The sequence below is a fragment of the Manihot esculenta genome, chromosome 18 (genome assembly GCF_001659605.2).
Source record: "Manihot esculenta cultivar AM560-2 chromosome 18, M.esculenta_v8, whole genome shotgun sequence".
In the NCBI taxonomy this organism is placed as follows: Eukaryota; Viridiplantae; Streptophyta; class Magnoliopsida; order Malpighiales; family Euphorbiaceae; genus Manihot; species Manihot esculenta.
Window position 1 is genome coordinate 9,894,313 of NC_035178.2, and position 13,257 is coordinate 9,907,569.

Consider the following 13,257-nt stretch of genomic DNA (forward strand, 5'->3'; position numbering starts at 1 on the left):
CTAGTTTTCTATTTTTTAATTGATATTCACTAAAATATCTAATATTAATATTACCGAACAGTTTTTAAATTCGGAAGGTGCTTGCAGAGATAAGAGCCTTGATATCACCAACTCACTAATCACATCTTTCATTCTCATTCTTTCTCCTTGTTGTTCCATTGAACATGCAATTCCAATTCTCAGCACAGAGAGGATGCAATCTTTGAATCTCCCTCCTCCATCTTCAAGTTCATAAATCTTGGATCCACAATGTCCATCACTCTACAAGGCAAATATTGCTTAACGAAAGTATGAAGATTTAGCTCATCTCTAAAATATTCATCAGTTGGCTTCTTTCCGGTAAACATTTTCAGTCAAACAATCCTACAGCTGTATACATCTCCTTCTGTAGAAACTGGGTAACCCATGCCATACTCTACAAATACACAATATGAGAAAGCTCTCTAATTAAAAATAAGAAATATTTATTATTTAATTTATATGATATGGAAAAACTCATTAGTTGATAATTCAAATTTAAAAAAATATATTAATACGTATCTGAAATTTAAAAAAATCTACTAATTAGTCATTAATCCATATAATATGAAAAAATTCATTAGTTGATCTCTCGATTTTATAAAAATTTTCACTAATTAGTTTTTATAAAAAAAATATTTGTCTTTTTTTCGATATGTAAAATTAAAATTAACCGACTAATTAGTAGATATTTTAAAAATTTAAAAATATTTTAATAAATTTTTTAAAATTAAAAACCAATTAATGAATTTTTATGTACTATGTAAACTAAATAGTGATTTTTCCAAGCAATTGTATAACTTTTTAAAGAAAATTAAGGGGTGGAGCGAAGAAGCATGTACCGTTAATATTATTATTCATTGGTACTATTCATTAACACTTTTCTTTTTATTTTTTTTTTGGCAATGTTCGACAACCACGCTGGTTCTTTTGTGTCACCTCTGCCTTATATTCGCAGTCCTGTGTGTTATTTTGTTTTATTTTTGGCGCCTTTATCTTGGCAGTACTTTGGAGTTATGGGGTTTGTGGCTTATCAATCTACCTTGGATGTTGTTTTGATTCTTGATCCTTTATTTAAGAAGATTAGTCGACTTTGATTTTGAATATGGTTCAATAAAGGGTTTCTATTATATTCTTTTGTCTTGTTAAATAGCAATCACATATGAGAAACATATTTTAGTATGTACAAAAAAATTTGTTCATTTCTCTTAATATAAAGAGTTATTAAGGCTCACCAATTCTTCTATTACTGCTATTAGTAATTCGTGTACATCCATCTCTTGTCTTGCCTCTACTTCTACTTGGATTATTAATTATGGTACAATAGATCATATGACAGGTAATCTAGTCTCTTGTCTGTTTTTCAATCTCATACAACTACTCTGTTATTTTAACTAATAATCTACCTCTTATTTCGTAGGTTTTGGGATTGCAAACTCTATACCATTTGTCTCTTTGTCATTTGTTCTATATTTACCATAACTTTCTGTCAATAAACTTACTCGAAACTTAAATTTTTGTGTCTCACTCTTTCTTAATCATTATGCTTTTTAAGATCTTACAATTAAGCAGATCATTAGTTAGTCTCTATGTTCTGAATCGACGGGTACTAAGATCTCTCATATATCCTAGCATCTAAACTCCATTTAAAATTCATTGTCGATTATGATATCATCTCTTATATGTCTTGATGCTTTTTAAGATCTTACAATTAAGCAGATCATTAGTTAGTCTCTATGTTCTGAATCGACGGGTACTAAGATCTCTCATATATCCTAGCATCTAAACTCCATTTAAAATTCATTGTCGATTATGATATCATCTCTTATATGTCTTGAAGAAATTGTATCCCTGGTTTAAATATTGTCAACTTTAGAATGCGAATCATGTCAGTTTGCTAAACGTTGTTGTTTACATTCTATTAGTTTACATTCTATTACTAGTATCACCTCCTTTTGAGCTAGTATATTTGATGTTTGGGATCCATGTCTTATTGTTTTTAAACTTAGATTTAAGTATTTTGTTATCTTTGTTAATGATTACTCTTGTGTTACCTCGTTATATTTGATGAAGAGTGCTTCAGAGTTATTTTCCATCTTTTGTGCCTTTTGTTCTGAAATTAAAACTCAATTCAAATATTCTTGTGTAAGTATTACGAAGTGAAATGCCAAAGAATATTTTTCAGTAAATTTTAGACCTTCATGTCACAAAATAAAATTTTTCATTAGTTTTCTTGTGTGGATATGGTATTACCGAACAAAAATCAGCATCTTTTTAAGGTAGCTCAAACCTTTCCGTTTCAAATAAAAGTTCTAAAAGAATTATGGGCTGATACAGATTCTACAGCTTGATGTTTAATTAATGGATGCCATCTTCTATTCTATACAGTGATATTCTTCATTGGTCTTCTTACGCCTATCGATGTTACATTCTTTTAGTCTATCCCTTTTTCTTCTCTATCTCCCATTTATGAAAGTCCATAGGAGGAAGATAGTTTACTAGAATATTCTTATATTATGTTAAATAAGTGTTTACTCCTTAACTTCCTATAGGTCTCTCTAATCTAGTGACTATTTGTCCTCCTGTTGTTCATGTTTATTCTAGAAGATTGGAGACTCTTGACTCAGGCCATTGAGCAAGATAAAGATAAAAAGCCGAAAAATCTAAATATTGTATATAATATTTAAATTTAAGACAATTAATTAAAAAAAAAAAAGAAACGTTCATATTATCTCTCAAATATCAATGTATGATATTAGCATAATTCAAAATCTACCTTTGAATATTCTCTTCCACATCTTAATGTAAGGTATCCAGTATTGTGTCTTTTTTCTAAATGTTAAGATTGTTAGTCATGGTTTTGTTCCACGAGTATGTATAAATTAAATGAGGTCTTTAGACATGGTGGAGAAAAATGGGTTAATAATTAGAAAAAGTTGACAAGCACACCTAGCTAGTACAATGCACATAACCAGCCCTTTCCCACTCATTCTCACTCATAAGTCATAACTGCAATTGGAAACTCGCACCATCTACCCACTAGACCTTTGGTCCGTATTTATGGTTGGACCGATTTTGGTTTTAAAATTTTTTAAATAAAAAAGATTTTAGTTTAAAATTTTATTTTTTTATATTATCTGTTATTTTGAAAATTTCAAGATAACATTAATTTTTATTTTTTATATATATTTTTACTAATTTTAAATTATTTAAAATTAATATGAGAAAAAAGTATGATCATAAGTATTAGATAAATTATTATAACTTTTCTAAAATTAAGATTATTAATTTGGGTAAACAAATTTGAAGTCTATATATGTGGGATAGAAGTATTAATTCATATTATAAATGTTATGATAAACAAGGTAAATCTTTTGAGAATCACAGCTAAAATAAAATATTTATTCTATATATATGGAGACTCGCTTCTGAGTGACAGATCTAAGGACGAGATGAAAGAGATTAATTCTCTAAAATTTTAATTTTTAAATGAGATTACAACTTAATTTTAATATATCAATATATTTAACAGGAAATAAAAAAAATTAAAAAAGAAAAAGTTGGGAAGGCGATGTCCTCTGGCCGCTAAAGTCCGCCGGTGGACTTGCCTTGCTTCTGCTACCGTGTAGACCAAGACACTGTTCTTGTATTCCATGGCCATTAAAGTGAGCCCAATTTTTGGGCTAGACTATTTTTATTTTTTTAATTACTATTTAATTTTTATATTATGAAAAAAATTACTGTTTTTATTTTAAAAAATATATTAAAATATCCATAATGATGCATGAGATTCAATAATGAGTTTAGACTCATATATTTTTTTGTAAGCTTGATTTCTCTTTCTCATTCGTTTTCTTTTATTCTCTTTTTTTTAATCTTTTTGGAACGTGTACCATCGTTATTTATCCGTATTCTTTTGTCATATTCATGCTAGCAGTACGTACGGATATATTGTATTTTTTTCTCTCGTCAGGCGACCGTTTAATTTTATCCGGTACCACTTGAACATAATCCCGGGTATCGCGGGGTCTACTTTTTCACGGAGGCTAACAACTATTTTGGGTTAAGATCCCGCAAGCAGGTTCAGGTCCAATCTGTCTTGCGTGAACAAGTAAAGCCACGTATTGGACCCTCGTTGAGCTCTAACCTAGTTCTTTTCATTTGGGCTGCCTCAAGCCTAGGCATCCGGAGTCCGACGGTCATCAAGTACCCTTTTACCCGCTCATTAATTATTTCATGATTTATGAGAGATAAATTTCGAGATCCCAATTACTATCACACGGTTTTAGGAGGGTTTTGTCAAAACGTCCTTTTTTTGCCTTTTACAATTTCAAATTTTTGCTTTTGCTTTTGCTTTTGCTTTTGCTTGTTGCTCTTTCTCTTGCACCGCTTCTGCTATTTCACCCTCTCTCTTCCCTGTTATCTCGATTCTCTGATCTGAGGTATGTTTTGCTCCTCTTATGGCTTTTATTAGGATTCCTGAGGTGGGTGGTCTGACCTCTTCTGTCACTCCTTCCTTTTTTAACTATTTCTCTCACGACCTTGCTGATATCTCCATCTTTAGGATTAGGACACCCCTGCCTAATGAGTGCATCGTTCTTCCTAACCCACCGCTGGAAGGCTTGATAGATGCTTAGCAGGGGCGCAGTTTGGTCTTTTTTGTCAAACAGCACGAAGTCGGTCTAACATTTTCTTTTACCCCTTTTTTCATCGAAGTCTTATGGCATTTTAGGGTGACCCCTAGAACGTTGTCCCCCAATTCTATCTTGTTCATGTATTGTTTTGAGTCTGTCTGCTTATGTTGGCATTTTGCCCCTTCCGTCAAATTATTTTGTACTTCCTTTCATTTAGTTAGGTCTAACCATGTGTTTTATTATTTTGACTCTCGAGTAGGGTTGTCTATATTTGCTGAGTATAAAGACTCAATTAAGGGTTGGGCAGAGAATTTTGTGGTCGTCGAGTTGAAGGAGAGCTCAGGAATTAGCTGGGATATTGACCTCTCCTAGGGGGAGGTGCTTCAGAGCTGTAATAAATTCCCTAGATTAAGCCTTATAGACTAGATATGCCTTATTCGACTGACCTCTATAAGAAAGAAATATGATGTTCAGAAGTATATGTTCATGTCCAACCTATGGGATTGTCACCAAGCTGGTACTTTTAATTTTTTCTCTTGTGTTTTTCTTTTGTCATTTTGAGTCCTGATTTGAATTGGTTCTTCTTTTTCTACCTTCGACGTGCCAATGAGCAACATCAAGCTTCCCAAGAACTTCACCTATTTAGGGAAAGTATGAAAAATACATTGGCTGCATTCAAGGCTAACAAGTTCGTCGTCGATGTAGCTAAGGAAGTCTTCCAGGCTGCAACTCCAGTGTCATCAGCCCGCCCTCCTACTCACGCTGCTGCACCTTCATTAGCTTTGGTGCTAGTGTCAGGGGGTTCCCATTTTGCAGCCTCCAGGACGTTGGTCCCTCTCAAGGCTTCGGTCTTCTCTAAGGCTCTATCTACTCCAAAGGTTCCTAAGGAGCCTATCATTGTCAATGAGTCACCAAAGAGCAGCTCAAAGGAAGGTACTAGGTCTCCTCCCTTGGACGTTTCTCTTATTAGGGTTGTGGGTGATAGGCAGGGCTTCCAAGCGTGTTAGAACTTCAGAACCCATGGAGGCAATCCTTTACCCTCCTATTGATAAAGGGAAGAAGGTGGTGGAGAACATGTCTTTTGCCCCTGATAATGAGTTGTTGAATGCTGCCGAGGTCAATGTTGAATCAACACTGGCCTCTGTAACAGAGATGTTGTACAACAAGATGTTTGATGGGGTTCTAGATGCCTCGAACCCCTGTTTTTTGGCCCTTGTTAGCCGTTTGGCCTACGCCACTAAGCAATAGGCAGCCTTTAGCCCACGCTCAATAGAAGCTCTTGGGGATGATCTGAGAGAGATGCTCCTTATTGTAAGTTGCTTGTCTTTCTCGTCAATACTTTTAAATTTAAACTTTTTCTGACGTTATTTCTGTTTTGTGGCAGTCTTTTGGCATGTACATAGAGATTGATGCCCATAATCGATCTCTTCAGGGCTCCATGGACCGTCATATTGAGGAGGCGCGTCGGGATGAGAATCTGCTTGCTACGGCTATGGCCCATGAACATATTATTAATCTCAAGGGGCAAGTTGCAGACCTCACTAAGCAATTGGAGGAGTTAGGAGAGGAGGTTGCAAAGTCGTCTCAATGGGCCTTCGCAGCGGAGTCTCAACAAGATGAAGCCCTCGCCCAATTGTCTGTTTTGGAGGAGACTCACCGTCAACGAGATGAAGCCTAGACTCAGCGTGATGAGACCTTGGCTCGTGCTATTATTCTTTAGCAGAAGCTCAATAAATACATTGATGACCTGAAAGGCATGACTTCGACAACAAATGAATCTTAACTTCAACAGCAGATGAATCTTAACTTCAGTAGCAACAACTCTGCCAAGAGGTCTTTGCTCTGGAAGAGAGGTGTGCTTCTTTATTGAGGGATGTCAGGGCTGTAAAAAATAGAATTCAGTAGGCCTGCGAAGAACGGCTGCTAGAGTACAAAGGCTTAAGGGAGCTGCAAGAGAAGATATACAGGGAAGCCTTCTGGATGTTTGCTTTGGGCTACAACCAAGGCCTCACAGCTGCTCGTAATGCCCCCTCCGCTCTATTAGCTAACCTGCGAGCTCCTAAAGTCGACTCTGACAGCGAGGAGATCTGCTATGGAGAGGATGACAACCCCCTCCCCAAAAACCCCTTTCCTTTGCCTTTTACACAATAGGAGACTAACCTTTCTAAGTCCCCTGTAAATAACAACTTGATTAGCTCCCCCATTTTACAAAGTATATTAATTATTTTTTTATTAATTTTAATAAAAAATTTAAAATATTTTTAATATAAAAAAATAATTAATATATTTTTTATAAAATTAAAAAATCGACTAATTAATTTTTTCAAATTATATTGAGTAAATGAAAAATATTTAACCATTAAAATTAACAGAATAATTAATTAATAAATTTTTAAAATTTTAAAAATATATTAATATATTTTTTAAAATTAATGCTGATAAATTTTTTTATAATATAAAGATTAAATAAAATTTTGTTTTATAATAATAACAATAATAATTATACTAATTATTATTATTATTATTAACCTAATAAAATTAAGGATGCTATAATATTTTTTTATAGTATATTTTATGGATGAAAATATATACTTTGCATAATATTAAAATTAAAAAAGATTTTCATTGAGAAGACAGAAACTCATTAACATGAGAAAATTTATCATTAAATAATAGAACTATGTATTTTATTTGGTTGTTAATTGATTTGTATTTTATTTGGTTGTTAATTGATTGTTAAAAGGTTTTATTGTTAAAAATTTTTAATGAGAATATTATAAATTACAATGATATTGTAAACAATAGTTAAAATTATAATAATAATAATAATAATAATAATAATAATAATAATAATAATAATAATAATAATAATAATAATAATAATAATAATAATAATAATAATAATAATTTTTTTTTAATGATTATTAATATGTTCGTGAAAAAATTAATAATGATAGTTAAATTTTAAATTGAAAAATTATTATTTTTAATATAATTTTAAATAACAATAATGATCGAAAATAATTGTACTCACATTTTTAGTTCGGTGTTAAATACATTTGAGTAAATCTGATAAATCTCAGATTCTACCTAATTTTCAGTTCAAAAAAAATGATTGAAAATAATTAATAATATAATATCTTTGATAAAAAAAAATTCTATTTATACTCATATGAATTTACATGATTTATAACTCATACTACTTGTTACTTTATAATAGATTTAAGTGATAGCTCTTTTTTATGTGGAATTTAAAAAATATATATATTTGATTTTAACGACCAATACTCTTAAATTGGTCTTAATTTTTAATGAGAGTATTTTACTATGATCATTAAAATTTAATATAAAAATGATCAATTATCGTTATGTATCGAAAAAAATAAGAGTATTTTACTATGATCATTAAAATTTAATATAAGAATGATCAATTATCGTTATATATCGAAAATAAAATTTTTATCATTAAAACATAGAATTCTTATAATGAAAGTTTGACAAAGATTTATATTTATTATGCAATTATTTTTGTGCATACAAATTTAATTAATGTGTTCTATGTAATCACATCCCATTTAAGAATGGGATGGAAATATATAGCAAAAACTATTTAGTACAATTTTTTTATTACAACTAATTGGTAAATTTTTAAAAACTCTTAAACTTTCTGCAAATGTTTGATTATCCTTATTCATATTGAAAGGATTTAAAAAAATATATATGTTTTGGACGTATTTAGGAGTGAGCTTTCGATCGGTTCAGTTTAAAATTTGAACCAAACCGAATAAATTAAAAATCAAAATTTTAATATTTATAAAAATCGAACCGAATTAATTTTGTTCAGAAATCGAATTGAACCGGTCTAATTTGATTTAATTTGATTTAATTTGATCGGTTTAGATTTTTAATATTTTTTTTATTTTTTACACTTTATTTTTAGTATTATAAAATTTAATTGAAATATTTTAATTTTGATATGATCTAATCTCTATATTATTGAAAATAATATACTATTATCACTAATCATTAGTTTTTCTTTTTAATTTTTTCTGAATCAAACTGAAATTTTAAAATTAGAAATGAACTGAATTAAAATGAATAAAAAAAAAATCTAAAATGAATAAAAAAATAAACTAAAATTTTAAATTAATTTGATTCGATCAATTTTTTTATTTCAATCGAATATCGCTGCCATACCTATAAAAATATAATATATCACATTAATTTTTAATATCAGCAGAAAAAAAAATTCTGAAATTTTAATTTTAAAATAAAAATATGTTAAATATGAGTTTATTTTTATATATTACTATAAATTTAGTCCTTTTATTTTTTAAAAAAATATTTTAAAAATTAAAATTTCTTTTATTGATTTAATTTATTTAATAAATTAAAATTATATTTTGACCGAATCTAATGTTAATTAAATAATGATAATTTATCATAATTATGTTAAATTTAAATTTGTTAAACGTATATTTTGCTACTAGTAAATGTAAATATTGTATTAATAAATATTTAATCACTAAATATAAATGTTGCATCTCGCATTGAAAAAATATATATGGGATCACCTTTTAATGAACCATATTTTTAAAATTTACTTTGATTTTTTTTTATTTTTAAAAATTATTACAATCTATTAAAAAAGATTCATAATTTAATAAGTCTTTTTTTTAAAATTAATATTTTCTATTTTTATTTATTTAAAAAATATAATTAATTTCAATTAAACAATTACATTTAGTCCTTTCTTGTTACCCATATAAAGTAACAATGAATACTTTTAATTAGTAATCCTTACATTTTTTTCACTTTTATCTATATTATAAGTTAATAAATTATATTTCCTAAATTTTATGTAACATATTTATACGTATTAATAGTGGAGACATGTCAAGCTTGCGAAAATTTTCGTAAATTGAGAGTGATAGCTCTTCCAAGGAATTGGGAGTTAAGATATGGCAAGTTGGATTCTTCCACTTTTCCAATCCATTGGCTACGCAAGACTTTTACTTCATGTCATGGCTGCCCTACGTACAACTCTTCAACTCATTAATAACCCAAAGCCATGTTTGTTAAGCAATTGTGAAGAAATGGCTATGGCGATCAAGTGGTCGTCTCTCTATCACATTCCTCTCTTTTGCTGGTGCTTGTGCTTCTTGCTCAACCCAGCCGTTTGCTTGCAAAATGAAACTGATCGACTTGCTTTGACATCCTTCAAAGACGCCATACAGAAAGACCCATTTGGCGTTTTGGGTTCTTGGAACGAGTCATTGCACTTCTGTGATTGGAATGGCGTTTCATGCAGTCGCCGCCATCATCACAGGGTTGTAAGGTTGATCTTGAGCTCACAAGGCTTGGTGGGGGTTCTGTCGCCACATATAGGGAATCTCTCCTTTCTCAGGCGCATAGATTTCAGAAATAATAGCTTTTATGGCCAAATACCACAACAGATTGATCGTCTGCATCGCCTACAAGATATTGACCTCAGCAACAACTCTTTCCAAGGTAATATTCCTGCCAACTTATCTCGTTGTTCAAACCTCTTGTATCTTAATTTCATTGACAACGAGCTTGTGGGCAACATTCCTGCTGAGCTTGGCTCTTTACAAAAGCTTGAAGCTCTAGGCTTGGCCAAAAATAATCTCACAGGAGGTATTCCTGCTTCCATGGGGAATCTCTCATCTCTTTGGCAAATTTCCCTTCGAAGAAATAGCTTGCAGGGACAGATTCCAGAGGAAATATCTCAACTTGGGTTAAGACTTTTGATATTTGGAGAAAATTATCTCACTGGGGAGATTCCTTATGGCCTCTTCAACATCTCCAAACTTGAAACATTCGAAGTGGATTCTAACCAACTGCATGGCATTATCCCCTCTGATATAGGCCTCACCCTTCCAAACCTGAGCTCCCTTCTGCTTTCAGTTAATATGTTTACTGGACCCATCCCAATTTCATTGTCAAATGCTTCTGCACTTCAACAAATTGTTATTGTGTATAATGAATTCTCTGGGTCAATTCCCAGAGGATTTGGAATGCTGCCTGATCTTGAGATTTTGAACTTTGCTTTTAATCAGCTACAAGATGACTTAAGTTTCATTGACTATCTAACTAATTGCTCCAATCTAATCATTCTTGGTTTACGAGCAAATTTTCTCAAAGGGACCGTGCCAATCTCTCCAAGGACATATATTTTCTATCTGTGGCAGATAATCAGTTACATAATGCCATTCCCGTTGGTATTGAAAACCTTGTTCATCTAAGATTCTTCCTGTTTGGTGGCAATTATCTCAGTGGCCACATTGCTATTGATTTTGGGAAGTTACCACTGTTGGAATTGCTGGATTTGGGCAGCAACAAATTCACAGGAAAAATCCCATCTTCAATTGGTAATTTATCTTTTCTGACTCGTCTCTACTTGGGGTTCAATAATCTACATGGAAGCATACCTCCAAGTCTTGGTAGTTGCCATAACTTGAATGAGTTGGAGCTCTTCCACAATAATCTCAGTGGTTCAATACCCAGACAGATTATGGGACTTTCCTCTCTTTCAGTTTCCCTCGATTTATCTAGTAATGCACTTACTGGACCCATTCCATCAGAAGTTGGTTCACTGACAACTCTGCTACGGTTGGATTTATCTAACAATAGATTGTCTGGCACAATACCAAACACCATTGACAAATGTTTGAGTTTGCAAATTCTTGACCTACAAGGAAATTCATTTCAAGGAGAGATACTTGCAGGTTTTGGTGCCTTACGAGGTTTACAAGAGGTAGATATTTCACGCAACAATTTTTCAGGGAAAATCCCAAGTTCTTTATCTCAGCTTAACGGGTTGATCTATTTGAATTTGTCTTTTAATCAACTCCAAGGGGAGGTTCCAAAACAGGGGATTTTTCTGAATGCAAGTGCTATTTCATTGATGGGAAACGGTATTCTCTGTGGAGGTATCACTGAAATGAAGCTTCCTTCTTGCCTCATCATGAACCCCAAGAAAAACGGCCTCTCCCTTGCACTCAAAGTGACAATCCCAGTGGTTGCTGCAACCATACTTTCGGCTTTGCTAGTGGGTTTCATAATTTTCTGGCACTGGCAAAGAATTTCTAGAAAGAAGAATATTTCCATGCCATCATTTGATGATCACCAATTTCTAAGAGTATCCTATGCAGAACTCTTCAAAGCCACAGATGGATTCTCTATGGCCAATATAATTGGTGTGGGAAGCTATGGATCTGTTTATAAAGGACTTCTTGAGCAAATAGGCAAACAAGTGGCAGTCAAAGTGCTAAACCTGCAACGAAGAGGGGCTTCAAATAGTTTCATATCAGAATGCCAGGCTCTCAGAACCATCAGGCATAGAAACCTTCTGAAGCTACTGAGCGTCTGCTCTAGTATTGACTTTGAAGGCAATGATTTCAAAGCTCTGATATATGAATTCATGGTAAATGGGAACCTAGATAAATGGCTGCATGCTCACAATGCAAGAGAAGATGGACAAGAAGAAGAATCAGGAAATCTGAAACTAATAGACAGACTAAACATTGCCATTGATGTAGCAACTGCAATAGACTATCTTCACAATGGTAGGTCATCTATAATTATACACGGTGATATAAAGCCAAGTAATGTTCTTTTAGACGAGCAAATGACTGCCCATATTGGAGATTTTGGCTTGGCCAAGATTGTCGCCTCTATCTCTGGCGAGATTCAGCAGTATCAAAGCAGTTCTACAGCAATAAAGGTCCCCTATTGGCTACGTTGCTCCAGGTACCCTTCTTCGTATTTTCTAATCTATTAGCCATATTTCTCAGTGCTTATACTAGCTTGTATTGCAGAGTATGGGTTGGGGGATCCAGCTTCCAAAGAAGGAGATGTATACAGCTATGGGATTCTGTTATTAGAGATGTTTACAGCAAAAAGGCCAATCGATGAATCTTTTAAAGAAGATCTAAATCTCCATACATATGTAGAAAGAAATATTTCTGACAGAGTGATGGAGATTGTGGATCCAAGAATAGAATTTGAAGATGGAGGAGAGAGTTTCAAAGAGTGCATCCTCTCTGTGATGAGAATTGGAGTTGAATGTTCAAGGGAACAACCAGGAGAAAGAATGAAAATGGGAGATGTAACAAGTGAATTGACAAGGATCAAGGGCTCTTATCTCAAGCAAAATCTGCAGCAAGGACGCAGAAACGCCTATAGTGGAGGTCCAAGCACCTCTCGCTATTGAGTTAGTGCCTTAATTTTCATGTAATTTTATTCAATAAAATTTTATGATAGTTTGTATGCACACGCCAAGACTTAGCTTGGTGGAAAGTGCATTTTTGTAATCTTAAGAGATCTAAGGTTCGACTTCCCAATTCCATATTTAAAAAAAAAAATATGATAGTTTGTATGTAAATATTCGAAATAAAAAATTTTATATAATTATTCTCTGTCTTTTTAATATAAATTATTTTAATATAAAAAAATTTTTTTCCTTCTAATTGTGAATGGTGGAGTTATTTTTTATAAGTGAGAAATACATGCACCCGTGTGTACTTAATAATTTACCAAATTAAAAACTTTTTAATTCTGAATTGATAACACAATTGAAAAA

General features: G+C 32.1%; 1 pseudogene; it reads left to right on the forward strand.

Annotated features, from left to right (window-relative positions):
- The first annotated feature begins 9,748 nt into the window (after positions 1–9,748).
- LOC110606201 lies at positions 9,749–12,942 on the forward strand (annotated as a pseudogene).
- Positions 12,943–13,257: the final 315 nt, after the last annotated feature.